A 12,374-nucleotide genomic window follows, 5' to 3' on the forward strand; every position below is an offset into this window, starting at 1 on the left:
GACCCGAGGCCATCTCTTCCTCTCTATCATGTGCTGGTTTTTACCATCACGCAGCGTCGGTGCTGCACTAAATCTCCCTTCTCTAAATGACTGGAGTGGATGAGAGGTCAGAGTATATGGTGGGGGGGGGAGGACAATGCAGGCTTTAGCTGTGATGGAGCTTGCTTTTTCACCCTTTATGAGCAGAGGTGGCCCATTTGCGGAATGGGACTAGAGGAAGGTAAATGCTGGTTTGTTATGGAATGGACATATTTCTTGAGTTTTCTTTTTTCTCCCCCTTTTTAAGGTTGGATTCAGTGTTTCATCCGCTATCTACTTGTACCTCTTGAATTTGTTTTTTCAGCCATCCTGTCCACCCCTCTTTTTCTCTCTCTCTCTCTCTCGTTCCCTCTCTCTGTACGCTGTTCCCTTAGCGACCGTTTCCAAGGTGCCCATTCCCAAGGGCTGGAGGAGGGGTCCAGTGATGTCCTGCATGCATAACTCTACACCTGTAATTCATGTCCCGTTCTCCCTCCCTCTCTGTCTTTGTCACAATTTTCTTTACTTGCTGCCTTCCTCCTCTTTTTTTTCTACTTTACTATTTTTTTTTTTGTGTTTTTGCTGGGAGTGCGTTGGTTATAATTGGGTTTAGAGTACCATGGTTATGCTTTGCACATGTGAACAGCCTAAGAAACCTTGGGCGTAGTCTCTGGAGTACTTCCACTAATTATCCAGGTTTCTCAACCAACTCACTGTGGCTGGGATGGTGAGAAATCAAGAGAGAAATCAAGCAGATGATCAGAAACCAGGTTTTTTAATGTTCCATGTGAACACCCCCCTCCAAAAAAACCAAGATAAGGCTCAAAACCAGGATAGCAATGCACATGTAAACGCTCGTCTCAAATCCTTTTCTACACTTTTCCCTTCTCTTTTGTCTTGCTTCCTCTTGTGGTTTTTATTTCATCTCCAAAACGGATTTCCCACCCTTTTCCCGCTAGAATACAATTCACTTTTGATTTAGGAATCGCTTTGGTTTGTTCGAGATTTTGATTCAAACTCGTGGTAACGTTGGTGTTTTTATTTTAACAGTCCGGAACAGTGACGCTTATCTTTTCACTAGCTGTTAAGAGACAGACAGTTGAGCTGCCCTCTGTCCACAGTGTACAGGACTCTCTACATCTGCTCCATGTTTAAAAGGTCATTTGTCAAACCTGACATTTTCTGCCCTTACCAAAGGTTTCCTCAATATCCAGCCTGGCTCCCCCCATTCGCAGTTTATTTTTTTTCATCTGTTTGTTTGCTTTTGTATAAACCTTTTCTGACAATGCGTTCCTCTTCAGTGTCAGAAGACATCGAGAGAGCGGGAGGCTGAATTCTATCATCCTGTAATGTTCAATAAACTAAGGAATGACAGATGAGGTCCCCCATGTTGGTGCTTATTTGTGTGTGTGTGTGTGTGTGTGTGTGTGTGTGTGTGTGTGTGTGTGTGTGTGTGTGTGTGTGTGTGTGTGTGTGTGTGTGTGTGCGCGCGTGGGTTGCCTGGGTAATGGGGCCAAGGACTCCATGAAATTTAAGTTGCAACCGGAAGTGTGGTGAGTGGGTAAATGCGCGCACACTCAATGGGGTCTGATTAGGGATTAATGCACGTGCGTGTGGGTGTTCGGTGTGTGTGTGTGTGTGTGCGTGTTCGGTGTGTGTGTGTGTGTGTGTGTGTGTGTCAGCGGGATGTTTTTACTCAGCACAGGTTGTCACTCTCCTGTTTCCCCCCGTGCGCCTTTTGTTCCACTCCCATTCCACCATTTTGGTTTTTGTTCCGGACAAAAAGAGGCCCCACAGCAAGGCCCCCTACCTGAGCACCTCCTCCCTCCTGATATTTTTCAAAGCTCCCCCCCTAACACTCCCTCTCCACCCTCTCTCATCTGAAATCCTTTCTCTCTTCACCCCTCTCTCAAATTCAAATGAGCTTCACTTGCATGACAAAAATTAAGTAGCGCCAAAGCATGTTGCACAAGGTTTGCAATAAAAAACAAGCAAATGATTTGCACATTACCACACTCTGAAACACTACACAACTACATTAGTATGTTTTATGATATAGTAAAAGAAAAGCAGATCATTGTAAACAAATAATGTTATAAAGGTAAGATATAGAAATAGGATAAAAGGAATAGAATAAAAACAAGATTTCTTTTAATGTTAAAAAGTAAATATTTAAAATTGAAACCTAAACGTGCTCAATATTTTCAAGCCATTCTCGTGTGTCTCAAACACACATTGTGGGTGACGTAGGCACCACATTTTGACAGCAGTCCACTGGTCTAGTGTTGCAATCTGACTTATTTCATTACAAGTATTCTTACTTTCTTATACCTGGTGCCTACATTAACTTAAATGCAACTTAGTCACTGAGCAACATCAATGGAGGCAATTCATCAGATTACATGCAGCTTCCTCTGGAGCCACAAAATACTTTATGCAACCATTTTCTCTTGTGCAGCGGTACTCACCAAGACTTGCAAACACACTTAAATGTGTAAAATTGGTGGCGTTACCCTTTAATAGGAGCACGCAGTCGGGCTGAAAGTCCAGGAAAACTTGTACATTATGTGCTTTGTGAGCAATTTACATTGGAATAAACGTAGCACCGGCCTCAACACCTCTTGTTGCCAGTTTTCTCTGGGTTGCCAGATTTGTCTCAGATCACTTTGTGGTCAGTCAGCGTGTATTTAGTTAATGCCTTTTTCAGTCTCTGTTTATCTGTGCTCTGTGGTGATGGGAGGGCTCTGGTGGGCTTGTTGAATGAACTCTGTGGTTGTGCTGACAAATCAATGATAAAGAGTAATGACATCAACAGTGTAATGTATCTCCTTGTGCTTTCATTGACTCCCTCCGCCTCCCCCTCTCGACTCCCCTCGCACTGTTTATGCCACTTTGGGTCTTTGACTTTGTTTTGCACCATAAACTATGTTTCTATCTCTTTATGTTTGTCATTATATGTGTCTTTTATCTCTGTCGTTTGTTCTCTCTATTGGTCTGTCTATCCTCTAACTCCCTCCCTCTCTCTCCCTCTCTCTCCCCCCCTCTCTCTCTCCCTCTATTGATCCAGTCATAGTTTTCTCAGTCTTCACAGTACTGGGCCGCTCTAATCAATACAGATAATTGTCTGCTCTCTCTTGATGCCAAACATAGTCTCCCCTTCTCCCCTCTCCCTCCCTCCCTCCCTCCCTTTTTTATCAATGAACCCCGGTCTTCCCTCACCCCTCCTCACCCACCCCGCCTCACCCCCCCTCCAGACGGGGATTCCCCCTCCCCTAATGACGGGAGATAACCTGCTTTCTTTACCGATTTTCTCCCACCCCGCCCTCCCCCACATACACACACACATCCCGCCTTGCCCGCTACCTCCCTTTCCTCCCTCGTTCATCGATTACCGTGAGAGTCGAGGCCCGGCCCGCCCGCCCTACAGATGTAAACACACACAGCGCTCGTGTTGTGGTTTAGTTACCGTTCGACCGCTCTCCGTGTGTGGGCCTTTTGGTTAATCAGTGGGATCCAGTGGTTTTCGACTAGTTTCCACGGCTTTCTATGATGACTGCGGATCAGATGTGATCGATCTACCATCTGACCTATGACCTCTCATCTCCAAAATATGATCCCTCATAAGTCTCATTTGTGAAATCAAGGCAGACATCCTTGACCGGTAAAAGGCCCCAATCGATATTCTAACTGATCCTCTTTTTTTATATCTAGTGTTATTGAACATTGGCCCCACCAAACGATGCCGTCACTGCTAGAAGAGTCCAAGTCAATTCTATTTATTTGAAGCAGACACATCTCTTAGAATGCTTTATAATCTGGACACCTCTATCCTAGGAAACCTCCAAAAAAAAAAACCAAAAAAAAAAAAAAAAAACCTTTGACGGGAAAGCGAAGGAGAGACTTCACATGGAGCAACATCTTGTCCTGGATGGACAGACGTGCAATAAGTGTTGTGTATGCATAGTAAACAAAAGCAGCAGTATAAGAATTACAATATGGAGAAACAGAACGACAATATTGGATTGAATTTATTAGGTAAATATGAAGTGTAATAAGTTAAAGAGTTTCAAGAAAGATGTAAAAGAGCGAAGACTGGAGCGAAGAAGCGAATGTACACAGTCGGACCCAGTGCAGCATTCATATTCTGTCTCTACATATGAAATCCTGAGTGTTTAATAATGCATCCACCCATCCAGGCAACAAGGCAGGTTATAGGCCTGCAGGTTATTGTACTCTGTGTGTATCTGTTTGTGCAGGTGTGTGCACGCTTCCGTGTGTGTGTGTGTGTCTTCTCTACTATGAATCAGACGTGCAGCATCAGGCTGAAGTCTCTGATGTATACTCTATCACTGAGCTCAATCTGGAGCTGCACGTAAACCACACAAGCAATATCAATGACAATATATATATATATACAGTATATGTATCCAATGTTTACACAAATATCTCATATCCACTCACATCTGCTGCGACTGATAGCCGAGGCAACGCCGCGGTGTTTCTGTTTGGTCTTTACCACGAGAGGAGTAAGTGAGATGGAGCTGGGAAAGGGAAGAAACCGTTTCAATCACGATGTCGGTCCTACATAAAATGATCCACAGTGAGGTGGGAAAACAAAAGATAGCAAGAGAAATCATTTGTGTTGGAGTTATGAATATGTTTGTGCAATCGCTGAGTTATCTGTGTGATTGCACGTGAATATGCGTGTGCGCGTGCATGTGTCCATCTGAGACCAGTGGAGAGAGTCTGGAGGCTAGGCTCAAGTTTACACGTGTGTGATCAGACTAAGCAGGGCTTAAAAGGGCCAGCAGCGGGATGGAGAAGAGAAAAGAAGGGTGGAGGGAGGTAAAGCGGGGGGGTTGTATTGTCCTGGAGGAGGTTTTTAGGGGGGGACGGGAGACAGCAGGGATCCTCCTCATCCCCTGGGAGTTGAACCTACAACCCCCTAACCTTCCTCTAGCCCTCTGGTCATGGACTTGAACCCTGTAACCCCCCGATGGACAATCTGTTCTTCTCCCCAGCCTCACTGCAGCGCTGTGCATGCCATTAACGGATAAATAGGCTGTCTCTGTGTGTGTGTGTGTGTGTGTGTGTGTGTGTGTGTGTGTGTGTGTGTGTGTTTCTTCCACGTATGAGTCAAGTGTTTGGTCAGTTGGCCGTGGCTTTGACTTTGGGTCTTGCCCCTTGTTATTTAATGCTTGTCAAACAGGAGAGTGAAAAAAGAAGCCTGAAGCACAGTGATTTGTTTTATTTAACTCCCAGATATTTGTCTTTCTGTTGTAGAAGCTATTTCTATATATATAAAAAAATGTTTTCACATTGAAATAATTAGTATTGTGTGCCATCCACATGTGCTCTTCATGTCTCTTGTGTATCACAGCTCTCCTAGTGTCCCTTTAAGTAGGACAGAAGCAGGTTTATGCATGTTTAAACCTGGCTCATTCTTCACCTGTCAACAAAATCATTCTCACCTGGGGGAAAAGAAAAATGGAGAGACAGTAGGGAGGAGGACAGGACAGTGAGATGGGTAAAAGAAGAAGACCGGAGCTGATATATTTTTCTTTTGGCCATTGTTTTTATTTATTTTTTTGCCCTCCTTTATTTCTCTATTTCTTCCCTTGTTTGTGTTTGTGGGCTCTGCTTATCAGATCCCAGCTCCATTCAGGGCCTCAGTCAGGGGAAGAAGCCAGACGCCTCCATCTCTCTTTCATTCAATCTCTCTGTCTCTCTCTTGCTTTTCCTCGTGCTCTCCCTCTCCTAACCTTTGAGAATAAGAGCCTTGAATTTGAATTTCAGAGCGAGCTAGCGAGCAAGAGCAGGGTTTGGAGGAAGGAGGAGGGGTGGCGGAGCAGGAGAGGGAAGGAGGGGAAGGCTTGAGGGGGGTGGTTGCCGGAGCCGCGGTCGCTGAGAAAGGGCCTGCTCAGCGCGTCCCCCGGCCTCCCCCCTCAAAGGGGCCCCGATCGATACAAACTCGGAGCAATAAAGCTTTCCCCCTGTCATCTCTGCAGAATACAAAGCAGAATAGAGAGAGGGAGAGAGAAAGAGAGGGAGAGAGAGAAAAAGAGAGAGAGAGAGAGAGAGAGGTGAAAAGCTGTTCCGCTAGCCAGACCAATTTCCTAACCCCCCACCTCCTCCTCCTCGCTCCCCCAACACACCATCACCACCACCTCTATCACCCCCTTTCCTTACCTCCTTCTTTTTTATCTATCGCTCTTTCACCTCTTCCCCCAAATGCACAATATATCCCCCCTGACTGTATGGCTGAACAGCTATCTCTCCATAATAAATACAGCATGAATAAAGTATACAATAGATTCCCCGTTTCCCCAACTATCTGAAAGAAAGGTAGAAAGGGGGAGACGAGGGAGGAAAAAAGTGGCAAAAATGGTGTTGAGAAGAGGAGTAGAACAACCAGGGAGAAGGATGGATGGAAAACAGGAAGGAAGGATAGTTGCATCTGTTGGATGAAGTGTGTGAGTGTGTGCGGATGGGAGAGGAGGGAGGGATAGGGGGGGAGAGGGATTTCACCCAGAGAAAGATGGATGTAGCGATACAGGTAGAGAGGAGGTGGAGGAATATTGACGAGGAGGAGGATGAGGTGGAGGAAGAGGCAAAATGTGTTGGGGATGGGTGAGGGAGCGAGCGGGGGAGAAAAGAGAGGGAGAGGTGAGGGGGTCAAACAGCAATCCCTTGAATTGAGAGCCAATTACTGTAATTGTAATCTGGATTCAAAGCATAGAGACACAGCAGTGACAGGCTCACACAGCGCACAAAACAGACAAAAGACAGTATGTGTGCCAGTGTGTGTGTGTGCATCTCTACATGCTGTGTTGATTGTTCAGTGAAAGTGCAGATGTGCATGCATCTTGTGTGTGTGTGAGTGTATATAGGAGTGCTTGTCTCCATTCTTCTCCACTGAATGGCAGTGCAGGAGTCAGCCTGCCAATCAACTATTGTACTCTTGTCAATTTAATAATATTTCTGAGCGCTGACCTCCACAGCGCTACAGCCATCACTCTATATGTGTGTGTGTGTGTGTGTGTGTGTGTGTGTGTTCCTATATATTTCTTATGTCTCTCCCTTTTTCACCTCAGTCTAACCCCCACCCCTCCCTCCCCCCCTCTATCTCCCTCCCCCGGTCCCTGTCTCTCATTCTCTCCTTTATTAGAAGAAGATAGTGCGAATCCTTCATCTCTCCTCCACTAATTCTCTCCGTTATTGTCCCTCCGTTTCAGCCCCTCCGTCTCCCTGCACTCCTTCACTTGTGTCCTCCTTTTCTTTTCTCGCCGTGATCTATATTGCTTGGTGGGTTTTTTTTTTTTTCGCCTCCTTCCTGTCCTTTCTCGTTATGCCTCAGCTTTCTCCCATTCTTTCTTTTCACTGTATCGGCTCACGCCGATGTCACATCCCTATCTCTCCTGCCCTCTTTTCTCCCTCAGACCTCATCCCTCCATCACCTTATCTCAACTTCCTCTCCCTCACCTTCTTTTCCTTTCCACCCCGCTGATGCTCCCCAACTCTTCCTGCCTCGTTTTTCAACATTGTCCCTTTTTGCTTTTTCATCATCATAGGCTCATTTTGTCAACTCTATATCCCCCTCTCATTCCTCACACTCCCTCCCTCCCTCCCTCCCTCCCTCCCTCTCTCCCTCCCTCCTTCCTTCCTTCCTTCCTCATCCCTCTCTCCCTCCCTCCGCCCTGTTCGTTCCCTGGGGAGGTCAGTAATAATGGTAGTGATGGAGTGAGAGAGGGAGGTGCGATTATTGTCTTGTCGGGAGTCAGAGGAATCGATCGGCCCAGAAATATGAGGCGCGAGAAAGAGCCGCTGTGTCAGATACAATAACCACCCGCTCCCGGGGGCTTACACACATACATACACACACACACATTTAGACACACACACACATTTCGACACAAACCCGTATTCGACACGAACATACACATTTATTTGGTTCGACGCGAGTCCAGACACTGACACGCACGCACATTCCTACCATCTTTCTTTTTCATCAACGCAATGCACACCACATGCCTCTTCTTCTTCTTCTTCTTCTTCGGTGGTGGAGGAGAGCAGCGAGGCAGCCCAATCATCTACATGCTTTGATCTGAGATAAAGCGCAGAAGTAGATCTGTTCTGATCATTCTTCATGCACAGATAAAGGGCAAGGCGAGGAGAATCGCTCACACACCTTTCACTCACGTAGCTATAAACAGACATAAACACACACATAACACGCGCACGCCGCACACACGCTCACACTGAGACCTTTCACTGCTGTTGCCTGGCAACGTGGCCGAGTGTCCAATCCGAGTGGAGAACAGTGGCCAGTGATGTCACAGCTGCTGCTGACCAGCAGGTCTGAGAGAGAAAGAGAGGCAGAGGAGGAGAGGAGAAAGTTTAAATTGGGGGAAGAAAACGAGGGGAAGGTCGAGAAAAAAGAGTGGGATGATGATGAGAGGCTTTGAAGGAGGTAGAGGAAGAGGAAGGTGAAGAATGGGGCCGGAGTGCAAGAGGGGACGGGTGGGCGGAAAACGCACAGAAAGACCACTAAAGTACTCCCATGTTTATGTATTCTAATTGGCTCGATATGAAGGCTAGTTTCATGAAAAGCCTGCTTTGTCAGTGTAAGTGAACAGTTTAGTCCTAAGTGGCCTCGATGCTCCTCGAGCCAGCGAAGAAGGCCACTTCCTCCCGGTTGTCCCTCCACTCTTGTGCCAGAAGAAGAAGAAGAAGAAGAAGAAGAAGACGTTGTGATAGGAGCGAAGAAAAAGATTTGAGCTTCAACCTTGGCAGCGCCGTGGGAGAGAGTGGTGTCTGTCTAGACAAGCCCGGCTCCCTATGGGCTGCCGAGATGATATAGAGAGGAGGGGAATGGTAAGAGAGAGAGAGAGAGAGAGAGAGAGAGAGAGAGGATGGAGGGGCGGAGGGGGCCAGAGGAAAAGGAGCGATTGAGAGGTATTAGGACAGGAGAGGGATAGGTGTTGTAAAGGTGTAGGCGGCACGTATGTGTGTGTGTGTGAGATGGCGCAGGTCCCATGATAGCCAACAGTGTGAGTGTGTTTTAGCCCCTGCTGCTTCTCATACAAAACCTCAACCTCTGTAGTCTCCACACTGTTAGACCCACTGTTTATAATCCTGCGACTCCTCATGGGGCTACACCTGCACACACTCACACACATCCATACACTGGACTGGATTTTAAATCTCTCACCTTGCAGAATAGAGTCTTGCTGTTGGACTGCGCACAGGACTTGGTGGGTCCATCAATGAGCCTGTGCTTTTGTCCCCCTCTATAAGAAGAGGAATATGATGGATTATATGAATTAGAGCCTGTGTGTGCTCCAGGCCCGAGGCTGCACTAGATATAGGAGGACCGAGCCGCGGAGGGGAAGCTGAACTGGTTTGGAGACCTCCGAATTGTCCCTGCGATGACCCATTATACACAAAATCTCCTCCCACCTGCCTCACCCCAAGCTAACATCCTTTCTCTCTCACCTTTTTTCCCCTTCCCTTTTTTATTCCCCTTCCTTTACTGGTTTCTCCCTCTACCCCGAATACCCCCCTCCCTGCCTCTCCCTCTCGCTCTGACAGTGGAGTGATTGATGGCGCTCTAGAGGCCCCAACCTCCCCCCATCCTCCTCCCTGGGGTCCCACTATCAGATTGTGTGTATGTGTGTGTGTGTGTGTGTGTGCGTGTGTGTGTATATATATAAATGTGTTGCTGTGCTTATTATTGCACTGACATAACTTCTGCTGGTGACCAAAACACACTAATTATAGCTCATATTCCCTATTTAAGACAATCAATACAACACTCATTTTTAAAATATATATATATTTTTAATATTTCTTTTCCCATAATATCACAGTTAATATCTCATGTTGAATTGAGGCCATTTGCCACCGGCCCAATATCATTTAAGTGCTGCCTCGGCCTGACCTCCTTGGAGCAGGAAGGCCCCCCATGGCCTTGAACTGTACACACACACAGAGCACACTTAGCCACCCATTGTAGCTACCCAAACAAGTATGCACACACAGACACGCACGGACAAAAGCACACAGTGTGGTAGTTACGTGGGTAGATTGGAGTTTGAACAAAGGTCACGGCCAAAGCCAGGCTGCCCAGACGACCTCTGACCTGGAGGAACGCCCCCTTTCCTGACACGCAGTCTGTCACCTTCCTTGGACGGGCCCGGCTGATGAGTTCACTCACACACGAATGTCCCCCGAATACGCTCTTGATCGCGGCTGATTACTTACAGGTAGACAAACAAAACAGCGTTCACGCTCTGATGAAGGCCAGAACATCAATTACGAATAATAATAATTGGTTATTATTAGGGGTGTAAATCACCAGTTTCAGCACAATGCAATATTCATATCAACTCTTTGGACAATGATAACAAAGTCTACCTTGATACGATTGTGAACCGATTTGATTCAGGGGCCTGCGATCAATTTGAAACTATACCATCTGCCCATGAAAAACATTGGTTGCAGAAGGAGTTGCCAACAGTTTCTTTCCTGCTTTTGACCATATAAAAAAACAAAACACAAATAATTATAAATATTTGTAAGCGATAATGTTTAGAAAGATTTATTTTAAACTGACACACACAAAAAACAGTTAAGCAACAGTCAACAAGACTGTTACATTTAGCTCAAAGGGACAAAGCAATTTTTAAAAAAATGTTATTTCAAAAATGATGATATGATGATCATTGTTTTAACTTTAAATCAATCACATTGAATCATTGAATCAATATATTGATCACTGGATTGTTACACGTCTAGTGATTATGAGGAACTGTCGGTGGGTTTCCAACCTGCAGGTGTCAGATTGTGATATTTTGTTTTATCAGCACTACAATAAAAGAAAGCTGGGGAAGCGTGACTAATGATTACAGCATTTTCTAGATGAATTGATTAATAAATTGCCTATAAAATGTCATAAAACTGCAACTGAGTCCAAGGTTGCTTTATCAAATTTCTTGTTTTATTAGTTCATCGGGCCAAAACCCCAAAAACATTCACTTTACTGTTATATTTGACGAAGAAAGATAGATTATCAGAAATTATGGTCAGTAGTTTAGGGAAGAAATGACAGATATTTTTTTTTTTTTATGGCTTCACAAAATCTTTGTCTTCATGACTGAATGAACAAACTGACCTTAAAGGACAACACAGTTTCATACTTTTTTACTTTGTTCATATTTGGCGGACGCTGCCACCTTTCTAGCTTCGTATTCTGGGGACCTTTCCTCTGAGAAAAGCTTGTTTTTTTAGTTATTGAGAAGATATTTATGAGTTTGTATTATTACGTCACTGATATTGTAAATACTAAAATTCCGAGCTTGAATTTCTTTTCCCAAACTACAAATTCCCCTTTTGATTTTATTTTGGTAGACTAATCATCAATCAGCAATCCATCTCAGCTCTAAATCCAGCTTCTTACCTCGAAATATTGTGCATTTTTTGAGTTTGTAGGACAGCTCTGCACCCATCTCACCAGAGTTTCCACACTGATATTTTCTTCATGGTAAGTCTATATATTTTAACAGGTCAGAACATCAGTATTTTGTATGTATGTGAGGACAGATTTAAAAAAAAACCTCTAGCACAGTGCCGTATGCACTTGAGAGTGAGCGTCTATCCACCAGCAGTACATTGGGCTGTTGTAAATCACCACATAAAGTATTTATAAGGTTAAACTTGGGAACTCTGCTGCCGTTAGCTTTTGAATTAGTGAACTCAGACCAAGGGAGAAGGAAGGAGAGGGAGGGGGGTGATCAGTGGTCCTCCCGGTCTCCTCATCGGTGGACGGACCCTGTGTGACGATCAGGATTAGAGGATCAAGAGTGCCACCTTGTGGTCGGCCTGGGTTACAATCAGAGCAGCACGTCCACGCTCTCAGGTATGAAAATGTAGAAAGTATTTCTGCTGAAACGAGCTGTTCTGCTTCCTTGAGATTCACATTTTCACTTATTGAGCAGGTTCTGAGGGTGGTAATCCCAGTGGGCGGCACAGATAGTGGGTCATATCCACTTTATCTGCAATGTTCCACTTTCATGCCACATCTACCCGCCACATGTGGCAATCCGTGACTTTCTGTGGTGTATCACTGTGTGCAGCCTACAGTGTGGGGTGGTCAGTGGTACAGTGAGTGATGTGACTGAGTTTTTCCTTCCGCTCGGGCTGGAGTGGAGCTGTGGCTGGCAGATGAGGATGTCTCACATCTTCTCTTGTTGGTGTCGACCTCCCTCGACAGACCACCTCACACCCACTGATGTCCTCGCTAACAGCAACCCTACAGCCACAGACACAGATATCACAGGACAAAAACAGAACAAAAC

At 45.5% G+C, this 12,374-nt stretch overlaps 1 protein-coding gene across 2 annotated transcripts in view; it reads left to right on the plus strand.

Annotated features, from left to right (window-relative positions):
* The window catches only part of pou2f2b (POU class 2 homeobox 2b), a 44,019-nt gene that overhangs the window by 12,674 nt on the left and 18,971 nt on the right, over window positions 1–12,374 (plus strand). The window lies entirely within an intron of this gene.

This window comes from Sparus aurata, chromosome 17 (genome assembly GCF_900880675.1).
Source record: "Sparus aurata chromosome 17, fSpaAur1.1, whole genome shotgun sequence".
Classification (NCBI taxonomy): domain Eukaryota; kingdom Metazoa; phylum Chordata; class Actinopteri; order Spariformes; family Sparidae; genus Sparus; species Sparus aurata.